General features: G+C 45.4%; 1 long non-coding RNA gene across 1 annotated transcript; it reads left to right on the top strand.

Moving 5' to 3' along the window:
- Positions 1-4,116: 4,116 nt before the first annotated feature.
- Positions 4,117-20,748, top strand: LOC139266769 (uncharacterized). Its single transcript, XR_011593764.1, has 3 exons — positions 4,117-4,323; positions 19,535-19,691; positions 19,977-20,748. It is a non-coding gene; the product is annotated as an uncharacterized lncRNA (long non-coding RNA).
- Positions 20,749-22,147: the final 1,399 nt, after the last annotated feature.

Raw genomic sequence — 22,147 nt, forward strand, 5'->3', positions numbered from 1 at the left:
ACTGCACAACCACGACCTGTTCAGAAATGCAAGATATTTTAAAAGACTTTATATTGCTTTAATTAACTTTTAAATCTGTTAAAATGTTTAAAATAAGTTCGACAATCTTTAAACTATTCTAAAAGATTAAAAAATCATTGAAAAATCTCACCTTTCAAAGACTTGTAGTGATCTCTAAACCAGCTGCAGCACTGACGTTAAAAACAATTGGGGGCATGACCTATGTAAATGAGCTCCTTTTGACAGCTCCTGTGAGCGGGGACAGACTCCGAAAGAAGCCACAGGCTTCGCGCGTGCTGCGTTCCCGGGCGGCGTGACGTCATATGCTGCCCAGGAATCTTCATCACTCTATCGGAAGTTCAAGAGGGCGCAGGAGAGAAAGGTAAGTGCGCATTTTTTTGCTTTATTTTACCAGATTGCCCGCGGGAATGGTGTTACAGGAATTTCAGAGCTATTATCTTTAATCTCAATCCATATGGATTCTATTTTTTCTTGCTGATAGCTACATTACTTTTTTCTACTGCCGTTATGTTATCCCGATAAGTACAGCTACTCCATCTCCCCTTTTCCCCCTCTGTCTTTTCTAAATATGTTATACCCTGCAATGTTTAATTCCCAGTCCTGATTTTTCTATCGCCATGTCTCAGTAATCACTACTATGTCTGCTTTCTCGCAACGTATGATTGTCTCCAGCTCCCCTGTTTTATTAGACATTGTGTGCACTGCTGTACAGATTGTTTAACTCATTTTTAATAGGATTTACTCACTTTATGTTTAACAATCTTTTTAGACTCCTATTCTATAAAACGATTTATTCCCTTGCCATCAGTGTCCTCCCTTACTTTATTCTTTCCTATGCTCTCGTTTCCTGTTTTGTTTAAATTTAGGCTGTTTATGTTTTTTGTAGATTCCTCCCCCCCCCCCCCCATCTCACTAATTTAAAGCATTTGTCACCTCCCTATTTACCTTTTCTGCTAGAACACAGGTCCCATTGCTCAGGTGGAGCCCATCCCATTGGTACAGCTCCTTCCTGTCCCATGAAAAGGAACCCATCTTTCCCACACCAGCCCTTTAGTCACGTGTTAATTATCCTGATCTGTCTGCTTCTATACCAATTTGCATGTGGCTCAGGCAATAATCCAGAGACCTTCAAGTCCTGCTTTTTAACTTAGAGCCTAATTCCTGATACACTTTCAGCAGGACCTCCTCCCTGTTTCTACCTATGTTGTTTGTTCCAACATGGACCACGGCAACTGGATTTACCCCCTCCCTTTCCAAGTTCCTCTCCAGCCGCCGTGAGATATCCCTTACCCTGGCATCGGGTAGGCAACACACCCTTCGGGATTCTCATTCTTGGCTGCAGAGGACGCCATCTAGCCCCTTAATTATAGAGCCCCCTATTCCTCCCCCTCCCTTATGTGTCAGAGTGTCTCCAACTCACACTCCAGCTCAATGACTCTGAGCAGAAGAGATTTGAGATGAAGACATCTCCTGCAGATGTGTTTGCTCGGAACAATTTTGTTGTCCACCAAATCCCACATACTGCCGTCCAGACACACAACCTGCTCTGCCATATCTTAGTCTAACCTTGTTTGATTTATTTAATGAGTTAAAATCTTTATTCAACAATTATTTATAGACAACGCCGATACCCCTGACCCATGGGGAAGCATCAGCACCGACAGCGAGCAGATAAAAGTGCGAGCAGCCCCAGCCACCGCAGGGAGCAGCGCGAGCAGGTAAGAGAAGGCGACAAAGGAGAACAGGGCGACTACATGCGACGTCACAGGAAAGCAGGGAAGTGATTGATTGGTGAGTTTTTCTCTCTCTTTATTTGCTTTAAATTAAGGGCCTTAGATTAGGGGCCAGGATTAATAACTAAAAACAAAATCTAATTAAATAAATACATTAGCGATGGCAGGACAGGCGATGTGTTTCTGCTATTACATGTGGGAGCTGGTTGACCCCATTGAGATCCATCATGACCACATCTGCAGCAAGTGTCTCCAGCTGGAGGAACTTCGGCTCCGTGTTGATGAGCTGAAGTCCGAGCTGCAGACACTACGACACATCAGGAGGGGGACAGTTACCTGGACGCCGCGATCCAGAAGCTAGTCACACCAATTAGAGTAATTAATTCAAATTCAATCTGTGGTCAGGGACAGGAGGGTGTGACTACGAACGAGGAAGGTATGGGGACTCACGATGGAGTGATGGAGGAGCCTTGTCCCTTGTTCTTGTTCAACAGGTTCGAGCTCTTACTCACTGTGTGGACGAGAGCAGGGACTGCAGAGAGGATGAGCAAACTGACCACAGCATTGTGGTACAGGGGGCCATTCAAGTGGGGGGAGTAAAAAGAAGTATTGTAGTGGTAGAGGACAGTATCATTAGGGGGATAGATAAGGTTCTCTGCAGCCGAGAGCGTGAGTTCCGAAGGGTGTATGGCCTGCCGGTGCCAGGGTTAAGGACATCTCCTCAGGGCTGGAGAGGAACTTGGAATGGGAGGGGGAAGATCCAGTTGGTTGTGGTCCAAGTGGGTACCAACGAGGCTCTGCTGAGGGATTATGAGCAGCTAGGGGCCAAATTAAAAAGCAGAACACAAAGGTAATAATCTCTGGATTACTACCTGAGCCACGAGCAAATTTGCACAGGGTAAATAAGATCAAAGAGTTAAACACGTGGTTCAAAGACTGGTATGGGTGAAATGGGTTTTGGTTCATGGGACACTGGCACCAGTACTGGGGTAAGAGAGAGCTGTTCCGAATGGATGGGCTCCACTTAGACTGTGCTGGGACTAGGGTCCTGGCGAATCAAATAAATAGGGCTGCCGAGAGGGCTTTAAACTAATTAGTGGGGGGAGGGTTCAGGTGAGCGGAAATTTATAAAGTCAAAGTATAAGGAGAAGGCAATAGATCAGGGTAGCACTGGGGGAAATGAAAACCAGAGCGTGACAGGAAGGGAGAGAATGTATAAACATAAAGGAGAATCAGAAAGTGTGGTCAAAGCAGGAAAAAATGGTAAAAAAACAAATTTAAAAGATCTTTATCTGAATGCATGTGTCGTTCATAACAAAGTAGATGATTTGAACGCACAAATAGATACAAATGGGTATGATCTGATAGCCATTTCAAAGACTATGGGCTAGATTTTATACTTTTGTGCAGATCGTCCAAAAATGGGCGGTATTTCCGACGTGGGCGGTAAAAATGGGTTTTCAGATCGCCGGCTTGTCGCCCATTCTCAAAACCCCCAGTCTCCATTTTTGAAATTGGGCATTACCGCGATCGATATGAAATGGGCGTTAACGTTAAATCTCTCTGTCCTTCTGCTGTAACGTGTCGCCGCCTTTAGCAACGGCATGGCAACGCTCGATTCCCGTGATTCAGGAGATGAAGGGTAATCATGACATGTGCAGAAGAGGAGACAGAGAGAGAAGGAGCTGAGAGGGACTGAAGGCATGTGTGGGTGTGGTGTGGCTGCTTTGGGAGGAAGGAGGGAGAGTTTAGAGGTTTAGAGCAAATAGGGAAACAAAAATTAGCTGTTACCAGCCACATATTTGCCTGAATTTCACCTATAATGGAGAGGGAGGAGGAGGCATCACAGCACTCTGTGGAGACTGATGCTGGCGAGAGCAGTGAGCTGGAAGAGGAGCACATTGGAGGACGCAAAAGAGCCAGGAGGTTCTCGGACGAGGCAAATGCTTCCCTCCTGCAGGAGGTCGAGACACGTTGGGATGATTTGACACAGGGAGAGCGTGGGAAGCCCACCCCAAAGACCGACCAGAAGATATGGATCGAGATAGCAGAGGTGGTCTCGTCGGCGACCAACGAGGGGCATGAGGGCAACCAATGCCGCAAACGATGGAACGACCTTATGGGATCCGTGAGAGTAAATGTTACATTTATTTACATGTATATATGTATTTATATAATTTGATTTGTAACAGTCATGAGTGACTATCAGCAAATGTGAGATCTTTCACTTTTACCGGGAATGTTGTTCTCAAAGCCTACGGTCACGGTGCACATCTTTAGGTAAAGAATGATAATGATCATAATAATCATGATTACATCTGTCGGTTATGTGTTGTATCAGTCTCTGTGACAGTACCTAGCAATGATATCACGCAATAATCTTGTGCCATGTCGTCATGTCACCTTTTACAGAAGAAGGTATCGACGATGAGTTCTGTGCAGAGACGAACGGGTGGGGCGCCACCAGTCCCCAGTGACATCACTGACCTGGAGGAGTGGGTGCTCACATTCATGGGGAAGCACCCCCGGACAGCCACGGAAGCATCTGCAGACCCTGAAGTGATGCCACGTGAGTAAAGTTTACACCATTGCGTGATGTAAAGTCAATAGATGCCACACCAACTCATATCTGAACAATCATATATGATAGATGATTTCTAAAATTGTCCTAGAAATAATGCTGGCCTAATGAAAATCATTGCAATGCAGAATGTGTTGATGGTCATGAAATGTGATGTCTGTGATGATTTTGAGGGCAGTGGTGCTTTTGTCGGGCATATGCTGTGTGTAGTGCTGGACTCACCTTGTCACCCTAGCACCCCCTTCTCCTCTAATAACCTCATTTGTGTTTTACAACGCAGTCAGCAGCGCGGCCCCAGGCAAGATCACAGAGGCCAGAAGGTGGGGGCGCGAGGCCGGACTTGCCGGACGATCCGATATCTGCTGAGGAGCTCCGATTCTCACCCGTCAATCCGCTGGGTCTGTTCTCTATGGATGAGAGCGCCGACTTCGAGGAACCTGCATCATCACACTCCAGAAGTCAGTCCACCCCAAGGCCATCTAGTGGTCCTCCGGTCATTCCTGCCTCCACTCTGGAGGTACCGGCCCCAAGTACCTCACCACAGGGCACCCCATTTGTCCCCAGGCTGGCGCTGACCCCGCGGAGGTCTCGTGGCAGGTCTGGTCCACGAGCGCCACATGAGAGCGGAGAGATGGTACAGTTGTCCAGGAGGACTGCAGACATTGGTGACCAGCTCCACGATGCATTGGGGGGCATATCCCGACAGCTGGCCACCATGACTGAGTACGTTCCACGGATGGCGGAGGCCCTGGAGGCGATAGCCAGGAACACTGCTGGCACAGGCCTCCCAATGGTCCTGGAGCGCGGCACTCCACCCCTAGGGTCTGCACCACCACTGCGAACGACAGATGAGAGGCAGGACCAAGATCTTGCTTCTGGATCAGAGAATGTTCCCCCCCCTAAGCATCCCCTGCTCCTGTACCCGTGCAACCACAGCCTCTGCCTTCATCCCCCCCAATGAGGCACTGCCTGAAGAACTCTTCGGCCAAGCAGTGTGGAGCGAGGAGGGGAAGGGGTAGAGGTGGGGAGAAGAAGGAGAGGGGGGGAAGGAAAGTGAGGTGCATGTCCGCAGGTGATGGCTGTGTTATATCTCCATCTGGATGTATGCAATTTGTTGTAATTTGTGGGGGCTGGGGACCACCCTCCTGCTTTGCATTTGTATTCTGTGTTGCTGGACATGTTGAACATTTGATTAATGTAAATGGTGAAAAAAGTGAGGTGTGGGAGGGGGTTGGTGGTGGGGTGTTTTTGCCCATCATATTTATGATTTCAGACCAATGTTGGTTTAAATTTTTTTTTATTGAACATAACCTTGTTGCGCATTGTCTCAGATAGCTGGACCGTTACACACTGGTGATTCCTAAACATGAAAGGGTTAAATAAAACTTAACTTCAATCAACGTAAACTTTAACTGGCAACAAAGTGATGGCCACCATTGATGGCTGAGCTGCACACACACAGCAGTGTGTCAGCGTTGTCACTCACAGCAATATTCTTTCAGGCAAATCGTTCAGATATCAGCTCCTGACATAAGAGTCTTGAAGCTATGTAGCCACCACAGGCCCTTTCCTGCGATCTGGAGGGGACGTGGGCATGGTTGCATAGCCAGCCTGATTGTCTGGCCCTAGGTCAGCGTCCAGCCCCTCTTCCTCTCTCTCCTGAGGTGGAGCATCAGTCCCTTCTGGCAATTCTTGTCCCCTCCTGATAGCCAGGTTGTGCAGCATGGAGCACACAACCACGAATTTAGCTACTTGCTCAGGTTGTATTGTAGCTCCCCTCCTGAGTGGTCCAGACATCTGAAGCGCTGCTTAAGCACAGTTACTGTTTTCTGGACCACATTGCATGTGTCTCTGTGGCTCTGGTTGTATCCCTTCTCGCAAGATGTGAGTCTCATCGAAGCTGCCCGGACATTTGGCATTCACTGCCATTATGATCTGATTGTGGTCGACAACTAGTTGGACCTTCAGGGAGTGAAATCCTTTTCTGTTACGAAAAAGCTCTGGGCCCTGAGTAGCTGCCCACATGGTGATGTGAGTGCACTATATTGCTCCCTGCTCCCTGGGGAACTTAGCAATGCAGTAGAATGCTTCAGCTTTGTCAGTCTGAGCCTCCGTGGTCATGGGGAAGCTGATAAAGTCCATCCTTCAAGCGTACAGAGCTTCTGTGACCTGTCTAATGCAATGATAGATGGCATGGTGAGACAGAGGGAAAATCTCGACCACGAAGACCTGAAAGGAACCGGATGCATAGAAAGACAGTGCCGCGGTGATCTTGACCTCGACCGACACTGATGTCCTGATGGCAGGTTGCATATGTGGCCTGATGAGCTCACATATTTCATTGATCACCACCTTGTGGAAGCGCAGTCTCCGAAGGCAGGTGTGCTTGGACACGTCGAGGTAAGGCCCCTTTTCCCTGTAAGTGCAGGGTTTGCATGGTCTGGACCTCCTCCTCATTCTTGCATGTCTTAAATTGGGCACATAATGTTGTGCATCACACATTGAGCCATTTGCACTCTGCAACATCTGCGCATTAATTGATGCAGGCTGAGAAATGACTAGCCCCATTGCAATGAAAGTATAATAGCGATTGATCAGAAGCAATAATTTCCTCACTAAAATACACCTAGGGTAAACCCCCAATAGTCCAGAGACTGAAAATATGTCTGTTGAGATGGTCACTTCACCTGAGAAGAACTCCAGAGTCAATGCAAACTCCCCCGAAGTTGAAGCAGCCTTTTGAATGAAGCTACCTGCGATTTTATAAATGGCGCCCACACCGCTGTGATTCGTTCAGAACAGTTCCGCTTTTTCTGAGCGGTGTTTTGGGCGAGCGATATTGTGCAAGGTGGTGAAGGTGAAGCTGGTTGATCTCCTGGGCGCTAGTTTTGGCAAATATGATATTTACGACAAAAAAAAGTGGCTGGTCGGTATTATTGAATCTTGGCATTAACTACATGCGGAAGCTAACGCTGGACGATGTTACGGGCGTTGATTCAGCCCCAAATAAGTGGGTGGGTGGTATTATATTTTTCCAGCGTTACGCACATGGCAAAAGTAACGCTCAGCGATAAGTGTCCGAAAAATGGCCATCAGTTTCCATTTTGTGCCTAAATGGGTGATATCTGTGCATTATAAGTCATTTCAGCGGTAAAATGGACGTTAAGTGGGGTTATGCATACAAAAAAAGAAGAAAATCTAGCCCATGGTTGCAAGATGACCAGGTCTGGGAAGTCAATATTCTGGGGTATTTGACAATTCAGAAGGACAAACAGAAAGGAGGTGGGGTAGCTTTGTTAATAAAGGATGAGATTAGTGCGTTAGTGAGAAACAATATTGGCTCAGAAGATCAAGATGTTGAATCAGTTTGGAGATAAGGTGGAGATAAGAAATAATAAGGGAAAAAGTCGCTGATGGGCATAGTCTATAGGCTCCCTAACAGTAGCAACACTGTTGGACGGAGTATAAATCAAGAAATAATGCAGCCTTGTAAAAAAAGGAACGGTAATAATCATAGGCGATTTTAACCTTCATATTGATTGGACAAAGCAAATTGGCCAGGTAGCCTTGAGCAAGAGTTCATAGAGTGTATCTGGGATAGTTTCCTTGAACAGTAGGTTGCAAAACCAATTAGGGAGCAGGCTATCTTAAATCTGGTACTATGTAATGAGACAGGATTAATAAATGATCTTGTAGTGAAGGAGGGGGAGGGTGAACATCCAGTTGTTGTGGTGCATATAAGTACAAACGATATAGGTAAAAAATGGGATGAGGTCCTACAAGCTGAATTTAGGGAGCTCGGAGTTAAATTAAAGAGTAGGACCTCAAAGGTAGTAATCTCAGGATTGCTACCAGTGCCACGTGCTAGTCAGAGTAGGAATCGCAGGATGGCACAGATGAATACGTGGCTTGAGGAGTGGTGCAGAAGGGAGGGATTCAAAATTCAAATTCCTGGGACATTGGAACCGGTACTAGGGGAGGTGGGACGAGTACAAACCAGACGGTCTGTACGTGGACAGGACCAGAACCAATGTCCCAGGGGGAATGTTTGCTAGTGATGTTGGGGAGGTGTTAAACTAATATGGCAGGGATATGGGAACCGATGCAGGGAGAGAGAGGGAAGTATAATGGGGGCAGAAGCAAAAGATAGAAAGAAGAAAAGTAAAAGTGCAGGGCAGAGAAACCAGGCAAAAATCATAAAGGGCCACATTACAGCAAAATTCTAAAGGGGCAAAGTGTGTTAAAAAGACAAGCCTGAAGGCTCTGTGCCTCAATGCGAGGAGTATTCGTAATAAGGTGGATGACTTAACGGCACAGGCAGCAATTAATGAATATGATATAATTGGCTTCATGGAGACATGGCTCCAGGGTGACCAAGGCTGGGAACTCAACATCCAGGGGTATTCAACATTCAGGAAGGATAGACAGAAAGGAAAAGGAGGTGGGGTGACGTTGCTGGTTAAAGAGGAAATTAACGCAATAGTAAGGAAGGATATTAGCTTGGATGATGTGGAACTGTATGGGTGGAACTACGGAATACCAAAGGGCAGAAAATGCTAGTGGAAGTTGTGTACAGACCACCAAACAGTAGGAGTGAGGTTGGGGACAGCATCAAACAAGAAATTAGGGATGCATGCAATAAAGATACAGTCGATATCATGGGCAACTTTAATCTACATATAGATTGGGCTAACCAAACTGGTAGCAATACGGTAGAGGAGGATTTCCTGGAGTGTATTAGGGATGCTTTTGTTGAGGAACCAACTCGAGGACTGGCCATCCGAGACTGGGTGATGTGTAATGAGAAAAGAATAATTAGCAATCTTGTTGTGCGAGGCCCCTTGGGGAAGAGTGACCATAATATGGTAGAATTCTTTATTAAGATGGAGAGTGACACATTTAATTCAGAGACTAGGATCCTGAACTTAAGGAAAGGTAACTTCGATGGTATGAGACGTGAATTGGCTAGAATAGACAGGCAAATGATACTTAAAGGGTTGATGGTGGATAGGCAATGGCAAATATTTAAAGATCACATGGATGAACTTCAACAATTGTATATCCCTGTCTGGAGTAAAAATAAAACGGGGAAGGTGGCTCAACCTTGGCTAACATGGGAAATTAAGGATCGTGTTAAATCCAAGGAAGAGGCATATAAATTGGCCAGAAAAAGCAACAAATCTGAGGACTGGGATAAGTTTAGAATTCAGCAGAGGAGGACAAAGGGTTTAATTAGGAGGGGGGAAATAGAGTATGAGAGGAAGCTTGCAGGGAACATAAAAACCGACTGCAAAAGCTTGTATAGATATGTGAAGAGAAAAAGATTAGCTCAATCTCGTGTGCCCCTCTAAGAAGTTGGACGCGGACCGCTCGGGGGTCGCGTAACTATTTAGCATGGAGGAGTCTCGTTCGTTATCGGAATTAACCAGACAAATCGCTCCACCAACTAATAATGGCCATGCACCACCACCTTGCAGTCAGATTCAGGTGAATTTATAATGGGGAACAAAGAAATGGCAGGCAAGTTGAACAAATACTTTGGTTCTGTCTTCACGAAGGAAGGCACAAATAATCTACCAGAAATACTAGGGGACCGAGGGTCTAGTGAGAAGGAGTAACTGAAGGACATCCTTATTAGGCGGGAAATTGTGTTAGGGAAATTGATGGGATTGAAGGCCGATAAATCCCTGGGGCATCCCAGAGTACTTAAGGAAGTGGCCCTAGAAATAGTGGATGCATTGGTGATCAATTTCCAACAGTCTATCGACTCTGGATCAGTTCTTATGGACTGGAGGGTAGCTAATGTAACACCACTTTTCAAAAAAGGAGGGAGAGAGAAAACGGGTAATTATAGACTGGTTAGCCTGACATCAGTAGTGGGGAAAATGTTGGAATCAATTATTAAAGACGAAATAGCAGCGCATTTGGAAAGCAGTGACAGGATCGGTCCAAGTCAGCATGGATTTATGAAACGGAAATCATGCTTGACAAATCTTCTGGAATTTTTTGAGAATGTAACTAGTAGAGTCGACAAGGGAGAACCAGTGGATGTGCTATATTTGGACTTTAAAAAGGCTTTTGACAAGGTCCCACACAAAAGATTGGTGTGCAAAATTAAAGCACATGGTATTGGGAGTAATATACTGACGTAGATAGAGAACTGGTTAACAGACAGGAAGCAGAGAGTCGGGATAAACGGGTACTTTTCTGAATGGCAGGCAGTGACAAGTGGGGTGCCGCAGGGATGAGTGCTGTGACCCCAGCTATTTACAATATACATTAATGATTTAGATGAAGGAATTTGAGTGTAATATCTCCAAGTTTTCAGATGACACTAAGCTGAGTGGCAGTGTGAGCTGTGAGGAGGACGCTAAGAGGCTGCAGGGTGACTTGGATAGGTTAGGTGAGTGGGCAAATGCATGGCAGATGCAGTATAATGTGGATAAATGTGAGGTTATCCACTTTGGGGGAAAAAACACAAAAGCAGAATATTATCTGAATGGTGGCAGATTAGGAAATTGGGAGGTGCAATGAGACCTAGGTGTCATGGTACATCAATCATTGAAAGTTGGCATGCAGGTACACCAGGCGGTGAAGAAGGCAAATAGTATGTTGGCCTTCGTAGCTAGGGGAATTAAGTATAGGAGCAGGGAGGTCTTACTGCAGTTGTACAGGGCTTTGGTGAGGCCTCACCTGGAATATTGTGTACAGTTTCTGGTCTCCTAATCTGAGGAAGGACGTTCTTGCTATTGAGGGAGTGCAACAAAGGTTCACCAGACTGATTCCCAGGTTGGCAGGACTGACATATGAGGAGAGATTGGATCAACTGGGCTTGTATTCACTGGATTTTAGAAAGATGAGAGGAGATCTCAAAGAAACATAAAATTCTGACTGGACTGGACAGATTAGATGCAGGAAGAATGTTCCCAATGTTGGGGAAGTCCAGAACCAGGGGACATAGTCTAAGGATAAGGCGTAAGCCATTTAGGACTGAGATGAGGAGAAACTTCTTCACTCAAAGAGTTGTTAATCTATGGAATTCCCTACCGCAGAGAGTTGTTCATGCCAGTTCATTGGATATATTCAAGAGGGAATTAGATATGACCTTTCCGGCTAAAGGGATCAAGGGGTATGGAGAGAAAGCAGGAAAGGGATATGAGGTGAATGATCAGCCATGATCTTATTGAATGGTGGTGCAGGCTCGAAGGGCCGAATGGCCTACTCCTGCACCTATTTTCTATGTTTCTATGAATGAGTGACCATAACATGGTTGAATTTCAAATTTAGTTGGAGGTTGAAAAAGTTGGTTCTCAAACAAAGCAGACTATAAAGGTATGAGGGCAGAGTTGGCTAAAGTGGACTGGGAAAAGAGATTAAAGTGTGGGACGGTTGTTGAGCAGTGGCAGACATTTAAGGAGACATTTCATAACTCGCAACAAAAATATATCCCAATGAGAAAGAAAGACTGTAAGAGAAGGGATAACCATCTGTGGCTAACAAAGGAAATAAGGGATGGTATCAAATTGTAAATAAGGTCATACAATGTGGCCAAGACTAGTGGGAGGGGAGAGGATTGGGAAACTTTTAAAAGCCAACAAAGAATGACTAAATAAATGATAACGAAAGGAAAGATGGATTACGAAAGTAACCTAGCATGAAATATAAAAACAGATAGCAAGAGTTTCTACAAAAGGAAAAAAAGTGGTTAAAGTAAATGTTGGTCCCCTAGAGGATGAGACTGGGGAATTAATAATAGAGAACAGGGAAGTGGCAGAGACATTGAATAAATATTTTGTATCGGTCTTCATAGTAGAAGACACTAAAAACATCCCAATAGTGGATACAATCACTATCACTAATGAAGAAGGTACTAAAGACAGACAAGTTCCCTGGACCTGATGGCTTATATCCTAGGGTCTTAGAAGAAGTGGCTGCAGATATAGTAGATGCATTTGTTGTAATCTACCAAAATTTTCTGGATTCTGGGGCGGTCCCAGTGGATTGGAAAACCACAAATGTAACGCCTCTATTTAAAAAAGGAGGCAGACAGACAAAAAGCAGCAAACTATAGACCAGTTAGCTTAACATCTTTCGTTGGGAAAATGTTGGAGTCCATTATTAAGGATGTAGTAGCAGGACATTTGGAAAAGCATAATTCAATCAAGCAGAGTCAGCATGGTTTTATGAAAGGGAAATCATGTTTGACAAATTTTCTGGAGTTCTTTGAGGATGTAATGAGCAGGGTGGATAAGGGGGAACCAGTGGATGTGGTATATTTGGATTCCAGAAGGCAGTCGATAAGGTGCCACATAAAAGGTTTATGGCAGCAGATAAAAGTTCACGGGATTGGAGGTAATGTATTAGCATGGATTGAGGATTGGATAACTAACAGAAAACCGAGAGTTGGAATAAATGGGTCATTTTTCAGTTGGCAAACATGACTAGTGGGGTGCCGCAGAGATCGGTGCAGGGTCCCCAACTATTTACAATCTATATTAATGACTTGGATGAAGGGACCGAGTGTAATGTAGCCAAGTTTGATGATGATACAAAGATGGGTGGGAAAGCAAATTGTGAGGAGGACACAAAAAATCTACAAAGGGATATAGACAGGCCAAGTGAGTGGGCAAAAATTTGGTAGATGGAGTATAATGTGGGAAAATGTGAGGTTATCCACTTTGGCAGAAAAAAACAGAAAAGCAAATTATAATTTAAATGTAGAGAAATTGCAAAGTGCTGCAGTACAGAGGGACCTGGGGGTCCTTGTGCATGAAACACAAAAAGTTAGTATGCAGATACAGCAAGTAATCAGAAAGGCAAATGAAATAATGGTCTTTATTGCAAGGGGGATAGAGTACAAAAGCAGAGAAGATCTGTATCGGTGAGGCCACACCTTGAATACTACCTACAGTTTTGGTCTCCGTATTTAAGAAAGGATATACTTGCATTGGAGGCTGTTCAGAGAAGGTTCACTAGGTTGATTCCGGAGATGAGGGGGTTGACTTATGAAGATAGGTTGAGTAGGTTGGACCTATACACATTGGAGTTCAGAAGAATGAGAGATGAGCATTTTGAAAGATATAAGATAATGAGGGGCTCAACAAGATGGATGCAAAGAGGATATTTCATAGGGGAAACTAAAACTAGGGGACATAGTATCAGAATAATTTAAAACTGAGATGAGAAGGAATTCCTTCTCTTACAGGGTTGTAAATCTATGGAATTCTCTGCCAAAAGAGAGCTGAGAAGGCTGGGGCATTGAATATATTTAAGGTGGAGATAAACAGATTTTTGAGCGATAAGAGAATAAAGGGTTATGGGGAGCGGGCAGGGAAGTGGAGCTGAGTCCATGATGAAATCAGTCATGATCTTATTAAATGGTGGAGCAGGCTTGAGGGTCAAATGGCCTACACCTGCTCCTATTTCTTATGTTCTTATGTTATATTAATTTATTTATCTAGTTTAATTTTTAATTTAATAAATTATGTTATAGTTTCCCGCTCTTGGCTTAAACCACTGTCCTAGCTTCGAAAAAAAAAAAAATGTTGATACTCACCAACCAGAGGAGTCTTCTAGATACAGGAAAGAAAGAAAGACTTGAATTAATGAAGAGGATTGATGAGGGTAATGTGGTTGATGTTGTGTATATGGACTTTCAAAAGGCATTTGGCAAAATATCACATAATAGAATGTTAGCAAAATTAAAGCCCATGGGATTCATCATCATCACAGGCAGTCCCTCAAAATCGAGAAGACTTGCTTCCAGTTTAAAAATGAGTTCTTAGGTGAGTAAACAATCCAGTATGGGAATTACAGGGCCCAAGTTTGCTCCCACGCTTGGAACGGCGCACCTCCGTACCTCCATGAGGTGCGCTGACTTTTTAGAACCGAAAACGCGCCTAAAAGTTACCGAGGTATTCTCCCCGCAGCTGGAACGATGCAGGCCCTTGGCGTAGCACAGCAGAAGGAATGGGGGGGCGGAGCCCGGTCCCAGCACTGAAAACAGTGCCGGAACTCTGCACATGCGCGCTAGTGTGTGCGCGCATGTGCAGTAGCTCCTCGCCCCCGAATCTTTGCAGGCTGTGTGGGAGGGGCCCGAAGCACGCCACCCGTAGCCCTGGCCAAATGGGCTCCTCACCATTTGATCAAAACTGCTTTGACTGTTGGAGAGGAACAGGAAAGGATAAAGATGCCAAGTTCCGTTTGATTCCTATTGAGAGCAGAATCCACAGGCTGGCTCATTATTACAAGTCCAAGGGGGTACTTCCACCTAACTGGAAGTATGAATCCTCCACAACTTCCGCACTTGTAGCCTCAGAAGTTTCTTCATTGGTTTATTGGATCTAAAAAAAATAAAATGCTCCCCCTCTCCCCCTCCCCCCCTCCTCGCCCTCTCCCCCTCTCCCTCCTCCCCCCCTCTCCATCTCCCCCCTCCCTGCACCCCTTTCCCCTCCCTCCCCTTCTCTCCCCCCTTTCCCCTCTCCCCCTCCCTCCGCCCCTCCTTCACCGATGCCGTGTTGAGCTTAGCCTCCCGGTCTGTGTCTACCGCCCCTAGCCCTGGCCGAATGGGCTCCCTCATCGGCGGCCCACTGACTTCCCTTCACATAAAGGTAGGACTTCTATGTTTCATTTGTTACTGATTGATTGATTGCTTATTACTTTGGTTTTAGTCTATTAGGTGCAGGGTTCCTTCTATTTTTTTATTTGTTAATTAATTGCTTATTACCTTTTGTGCTTTGTTTAGTGCTTTGTAAGTCTTGGTGCTTGGTGCAGGTCCTGTCAGCTTCCTTGCATTTTTTTATTTGTTATTGAATCCTTATTTTTGTGCTTTGTTTAGTGCTTGGTGCTTTAAATGTACTGCTTTGTTTCGTGTTTAGTGCTTTAAATGTACTTATGCTTCTTTAATGTTGTTGTGAAGGTGTTTAGTGCTTTGCAAATTCCTCTCACTTCCCTTCCGCCTAGCGCCCCCCCCGCCCCCAACTCTGGTTACCTGCGCTGATTTCTTAAGTTTCCGCACGTTTTTCTGAGCATACAAAAGTGGCCTGATACGCTGGCCTAACTTAGTTAGGAGTAACTTTTCACTGGCGAAACTTGCTTAATTGGCCTAAACAAGCGTAAGTGGCTGGTAACGCCCCCTTTTGAAAAAAAACTGAACTAAAAAAAACTGAACTAACTCACTTAAACTGGAGCAAATTAAATGGGGAGAATTGCAATTTTTAAGATAGAAACATCGAAACATAAAAAATAGGAGCAGGAGTAGGCCATTCGGCCCTTCAGCCTGCACCACCATTTAATATGATCATGACTGATCACGCAACTTCAGTATCCCATTCCTGCTTTCTCTCCATACCCCTTGATCATTTTAGCCATAAGGGCCACATCTAACTCCCTTTTGAATACATCTAACGAACTGGCCTCAACAACTTTCTGTGGTAGAGAACTCCACAGGTTCACAATTCTCTAAGTGAAGAAGTTTCTTCTCATTTTGGTCCTAAATGGCTTATCCCTTATCTTTGTGACCCCTGGTTCTGGACTTCCCCAATATCGGGAACATTCTTCCTGCATCTAACCTGTCCAATCCCATCAGAATTTTATATGTTTCTATGAGATCCCCTCTCATTCTTCTAAATTACAGTGAGTATAAGCCTAGTCGATCCAGTCTTTCTTCATATGTCAGTCTTGCCATCCCAGGAATCAGTCTGGTGAACCTTCGCTGCACTCCCTCAATAGGAAGAATGTCCTTCCTCAGATTAGGAGACCAAAACTGTACACAATATTCAAGGTGTGGCCTCACCAAGGCCCTGTACAACTGCAGTAAGACCTCCCTGCTCCTATACTCAAATCCTCTCGCTATGAAGGCCAACATGTCATTTGCTTCTTCACCGCCTGCTGTACCTGCATGCCAACTTTCAATGACTGATGTACCATGACACCCAGGTCTCGTTGCAACTCCCTTTTCCTAATCTGCCACCGTTCAGATAATATTCTGCCTTCCTGTTTTTGCCACTGAAGTGGATAACCTCACATTTATCTACATTATACTGCATCTGCCATGCATTTGCCCACTCACCTAACCTGTCCAAGTCACCCTGCAGCCTCTTAGCATCCTCCTCACAGCTCACACTGCCACCCAGCTTAGTGTCATCTGCAAACTTGGAGATATTACATTCAATTCCTTTGTCCAAATCATTAATGTATATTGTAAATAGCTGGAGTCCCAGCACTGAACCTTGCGGTTCCCCACTAGTCACTGCCTGCCGTTCTGAAAAAGACCCGTTTATTCCTACTTTTTGCTTCCTGTCTGCCAACCAGTTCTCCATCCACGTCAATATATTAACCCCAATACCATGTGCTTTAATTTTGCACACTAATCTCTTGTGTGTGACCTTGTCAAAAGCCTTTTGAAAGTCCAAAGTCGAAATACACCACATCCACTGGTTCTCCCTTGTCTACTCTACTAGTTACATCCTCAAAAAATTCTAGAAGATTTTCAAGCATGATTTCCCTTTCATAATCCATAACTCCAAAAAAATCTAGTTACTCCAAAAAAATAGGAGCAACTGCTGGGGAAACTTGGGCCCACAGTCTCTGTCACAGGTGGGACAGATAGTCGTTGAAGGAAAGGCTGGGTGGGACTGGTTTGCTGCATGCTCCTTCTGCTGCCTGCACTTGGTTTCTGCATGCGGCTTCAGCGTGGATACAAAATTGGCTGTGGGATGGAAAGCAGAAATTAGACGTGACTTGTGGATGGTTGCTTATCAGACTGGAGGGAAGTATACAGTGTTGTTCCTCGGGGGTCGGTGTTCAGACCACTGCTCTTTTTGATATATATTGAAGACCTGGACTTGGGTATACAGTGTTAAATGTTAAAGTTTTGCAGATGACACAAGTAAACAATGAAAAGAATAGGAGCAGACTTCAGGAGAACATAGGCAGACTGGTGAAACGGGCAGTGAAATTTAACGCAGAGAATTGTGAAGTGATACATTTCGATAAGAAGAATGAGGAGAGGCAATATAATTAAATGGTACAATTTTAAAGGTGGTGCAGGAACTGAGAGACCTGGGAGTGTATGTGTAAATTAAGGTGGCAGGACAAGTTGAGAAGGCTGTTAAAAAGCACATGGGATCCTTGGCTTTATTAATAGAGGTATAGAGTGCAAAAGCAAGGAAGTTACGCTAAACCTCTATAAAACACTAGTTCGGCCTCAGCTGGAGTATTGTGTTAAATTCTGGGCACCACACTTTCGGAAGGATGGCAAGGTTTTAGAGAGGGGGCAGAGGAGATTTACAGGGTTTAGGGACTTCAGTTATGTGGAGAGACTGAAGAAGTGGGGGATGTTCTCCTTAGAATAGAGAAGGTTGAGAGGAGATTTGATAATGTGCAAAATTATGAACAGTTTTGATGAAATGAATAAGGAGAAGCTGTTTCCAGTGGCAGAAGGATTGGTAACCAGAGGACACAGATTTAAGGTGATTGGCAAAAGAACTCGAGGCGACATGAGGAAACATTTTTTTATATCGAGAGTTGTGATCTGGAATGCACTGCCTGAAAGGGTGGTGGAAGCAGATTCAATAGTAACGTTCAATAGGAAATGAATACATACTTAACCGTAAATAATTTACAGGGCTGTGGGGAAAGAGCAGTGGAGTGGGACTAATTGGATAGCTCTACCACACAGCCGAATGGCCTCCTTCTGTGCTATAACATTATATGATTCTATGATTTATATTGAGCCTTTCATGACCTCTGAACATGCTAAAGCATATTACAGCTAGTTAAGTACTTCTGAAGTGTAATCACGTTTGTAATGTAGGAAATGCAACAGCCAATTTGCGCACAGCAAGCTCTCACAAACAGCTATGAAATATCTGACCAGATAATCTGTTTTCTTTTAGTTGTTGATTGAGTGATAAGAACATAAGAACATAAGAAATAGGAGCAGGAGTAGGCTATTTGACCCTCGAGCCTGCTCTACCATTTAATAAGATCATGGCTGATTATGGACTCAGCTCCACTTCCCTGCCGGCTCCCCATAATCCTTTATTCCAAAAATCTGTCCATCTTCACCTTAAATATATTCAATGACCCAGCCTCCACAGCTCTCTGGCGCAGAGAATTCCATAGATTTACAACCCTCTGAAAGAAGAAATTGCTCCTCATCTCAGTTTTAAATGGGCAGCCCCTTATTCTGAGACTGGGCTAGAACTTCCACTTTTGTGATTATCTCCCAAAAATGGGTGATATTTCTGGCGTGGGTGTTAAAAAAGGGTTTTCAGATTGCCAGCTTCTCGCCCATTCTCAAAGCACCTCGTCTCCATTTTTGAAAATGGGCGTTACCGCGAGCGATATAAAATGGGCGGTAGTGTTAAATTTTTTTGACCTTCTGCCGTAAAATGTGGCCGTCCTTAGCAACGACATGACAATGCTCGATTCCCGCGATTCAGGAGGTCAAGGGTCATCATTACATGTGCAGAAGAGGAGACAGAGAGAGAGGGAGCTCAGAGGGACTGAAGGCATGTCTGGGTGTAGTGTGGCTGCTTTGGGAGGAAGGAGGGAGACTTTAGAGCTCCACAGCAAGTAGGCAAACAAAGATTAGCTGTTGTCAGCCACATATTTGCCTGAATTTGGCCTATTAATGGACAAAGAGGAGGAGGCATCACAGCACGCTTTGGAGACTGATGCTGGAGAGAGCAGTGAGGTAGGAGAGGAGCACATTGGAGGGCGCAAAAGAGCCAGGAGGTTCTTGGACGAGGCAAATGCCTACCTCCTGCAGGAGTTCGAGTCACACTGGGGTGATTTGACACAGGGAGGGTGTGGGAAGCCCACCCTAAAGGCATACCAGAGGATATGGGCCGAGATAGCAGATGTAGTCTCGTCAGTGACCAACGAGGTTCGTGAGGGCAACCAATGCCGCAAATGATGGAATGACCTTGTGGGATCCGCAAGAGTAAGTATTACATTGATTTACGTGTACTTATGTATTTATAGATTTTGATTCGTAACAGTCATGAGTGATTATCATCAGATGTGAGGTCTTTCACTTTTACCGGGAATGTTTTACTCAAAGCCTGCGGTCATGGTGCATGTCTTTAGGTAAAGAATGATAATTTTCACAATAATCATGATTACATCTGTCGGTTATGTGTTGTATCACTCTCTGTGACAGTACCTAGAAATGATATCATACCTTTTGCAGAAGAAGCTATCGTCGATGAGTTCTGTGCAGAGGCGAACGGGTGGGGGGCCACCAGTCCCCAGCGACATCACTGAGATGGAGGAGCAGGTGCTTGCACTCGTGGGGAAACACCCCCGGACAGCCACGGATGCATCTGCAGACCCAGAAGTGATGCCACGTGAGTAAAGTTTACACCATTGCGTGATGTAAAGTCAATAGATGCCACACCCACTCATATCCGAACAATCTTATATGATATATGATTTCTAAAATTGTCATAGAAATAATGAGGCCGAATGAAAATCATTGGAATGCAAATGTGTTGATGGTCATGAAATGTGATGTCTGTGATGATTTTGAGAGCAGTGGTGCTTTTGTCGGGCATATGCTGTGTGTAGCGCTGGACTCACCTTGTCACCCTAGCACCCCCTTTTCCTCTAATAACCTCATTTGTGTTTTCCAGCTCAGCCAGCAGCGCGTCCCAAGGCAAGACCACAGAGGCCAGAAAGTGGGGCGCGGGGCCCGACTCTCCGGATGATCCAACATCTGGTGCTGAGGAGCTCCGATTCTCGCCTGTCAATCCGCTGGCTCTGTTTTCCATGGATGAGACAGTGGACTTCGAGGAACCTGCATCGCCACGCTCCAGAAGCCATTCCACCCCAAGGCCATCTAGTGGTCCTCCGGTCATTCCTGCCTCCACTCTGGTGGTACCGGCCCCAAGCACCTCGCCACAGGGCACCCCATTTGTCCCCAGGATGGTGCCGACCCCACGGAAGTCTCGTGGACACGGCAGATCTGTTCCACGAGCGCCACATGACAGCAGAAAGATGGTACAGTTGTCCAGGAGGACTGTAGACATTGGTGACTAGTTCAATGAAGCATTGGGGGGCATATCCCGACAGCTGACCATCATGACCGAGTACATTCTGCGGATGGCGGAGGCCCTGAATGCGATCGTCAGGAACACTGCTGCCACAGGCCTCCCGGTGGTCCCCGAGCGCGGCACTCCACCCCTAGGTTCCGCTCCACCACCATCAACGACAGATGAGAGCAAGGACCATGATCCTGCTTTTGCATCAGAGAATGTTGCCCCCTCGGCACCCCCCGCTCAATTGTACCTGTGCAACGACCGCATCTTCCTTCATCCTCCCAATGAGGAGCTCCTCGGCCAGGCGCCGTGGAGCGAGGAGGGGAAGGGATAGAAGTGGGGAGAAGAAGGGGAGCGGGGAAGGAAAGTGAGGTGCATGTCCGCAGATGATGGCTGTGTTATATCTCCATCTTGGTGTATGCAATTTGTTGTAATGTGTGGGGGCTGCTGCTGCTTTGCATTTGTATTCTGTGTTGCTGGACATGTTGAACATTTGATTGCTGTCAACGGTGGAAAAAATTCGGTGTGGGCGGGAGTTGAGTGTTATTGGCTGTGATACTTACGATTTCAGACCAATGTTGGTATAAAATTTTTGTTATTGAACATAACCTTATTGCGCATTGTCTCAGATAGCTGCACCGTTACACACTGGTGATTCCGTAACATGAAAGAGTTAAATACAACTTAACATCAATCAACGCAAAGTTTAACTGGCACCAAGATGATGGGCACCATTGATATCTGAGCTGCACACAGACAGCAGTGTGTCAGCGACGTCACTCACATCAACGCTCTTTCAGGCAAATCGTTCAGATATCAACTCCTTATGTAAAAGTGCGATTTTAAAAATGCCAGCCACACCGCTGGCGTTTGTTCAGAACAGTTCCACTTTTTCCAGGCGGTTTTTTGGACGAGTGATATTGTGGGTGATATGTGTGCGAGATGGTGAAAGTGATGGTGGGCGATCTCCTGGGCGTTAGTTTCGCCAAATGTGCTCTTTACAACAAAAAAAGTGGGCGGGTGGTATTACTGAATCTCGGCGTTAATTCCGTGCAGAAAGTAACGCAGGGCGATATTATGGCCGTTGATTTTGCCCATTCTGCTGATTCCGCCCCAAAAAAGTACGTGGGTGGTAATATTGAATCTCGACGTTAATTCCCCGCGGAAAGTAACGCTGGGCAATATTACGGGCGTTGATTTCGCCCATTCTGATGATCTCGCCCCCAAAAAGTTGTCGGGCAGTAATATTTTTTCCCAGCGTTAAGCACATGGGGAAAGTAACGCTCAGCGATAAGTTTCCTAAAAATGCCCGCCAGTTTCCATTTTGTGCCAAAATGGGTGATATATGGGCGCTATACGTCATTTCAGCGGTAAAATTGGCGTTAAGTGGATGTTAAGCATGCAAAAAAAGTGGAAGTTCTAACCCATAGTCCCCTAGTTTTAGTTTCCCCTATGAGTGGAAATATCCTCTCTGCATCCACCTTGTCGAGCCCCCTCATTATCTTATATGTTTCAATAAGATCACCTCTCATTCTTCTGAACTCCAATGAGTATGGGTCCAACCTACTCAACCTATCGTCATAAGTCAACCCCCTCACCTCCGGAATCAACCTAGTGAACCTTCTCTGAACAGTCTCCACTGGGGTGAACTACTTTGCTCTTTGAATAGTGCCATGGATCTTTTACGTTCGCATGAGAGGGCAGACGGGTCCTCGGTTCAGCATCTCATCTGAAAGATGGCACCTCCGACAATGCAGCAGTCCCTC

The sequence above is a fragment of the Pristiophorus japonicus genome, chromosome 7, assembly GCF_044704955.1.
Source record: "Pristiophorus japonicus isolate sPriJap1 chromosome 7, sPriJap1.hap1, whole genome shotgun sequence".
NCBI lineage: Eukaryota > Metazoa > Chordata > Chondrichthyes > Pristiophoridae > Pristiophorus > Pristiophorus japonicus.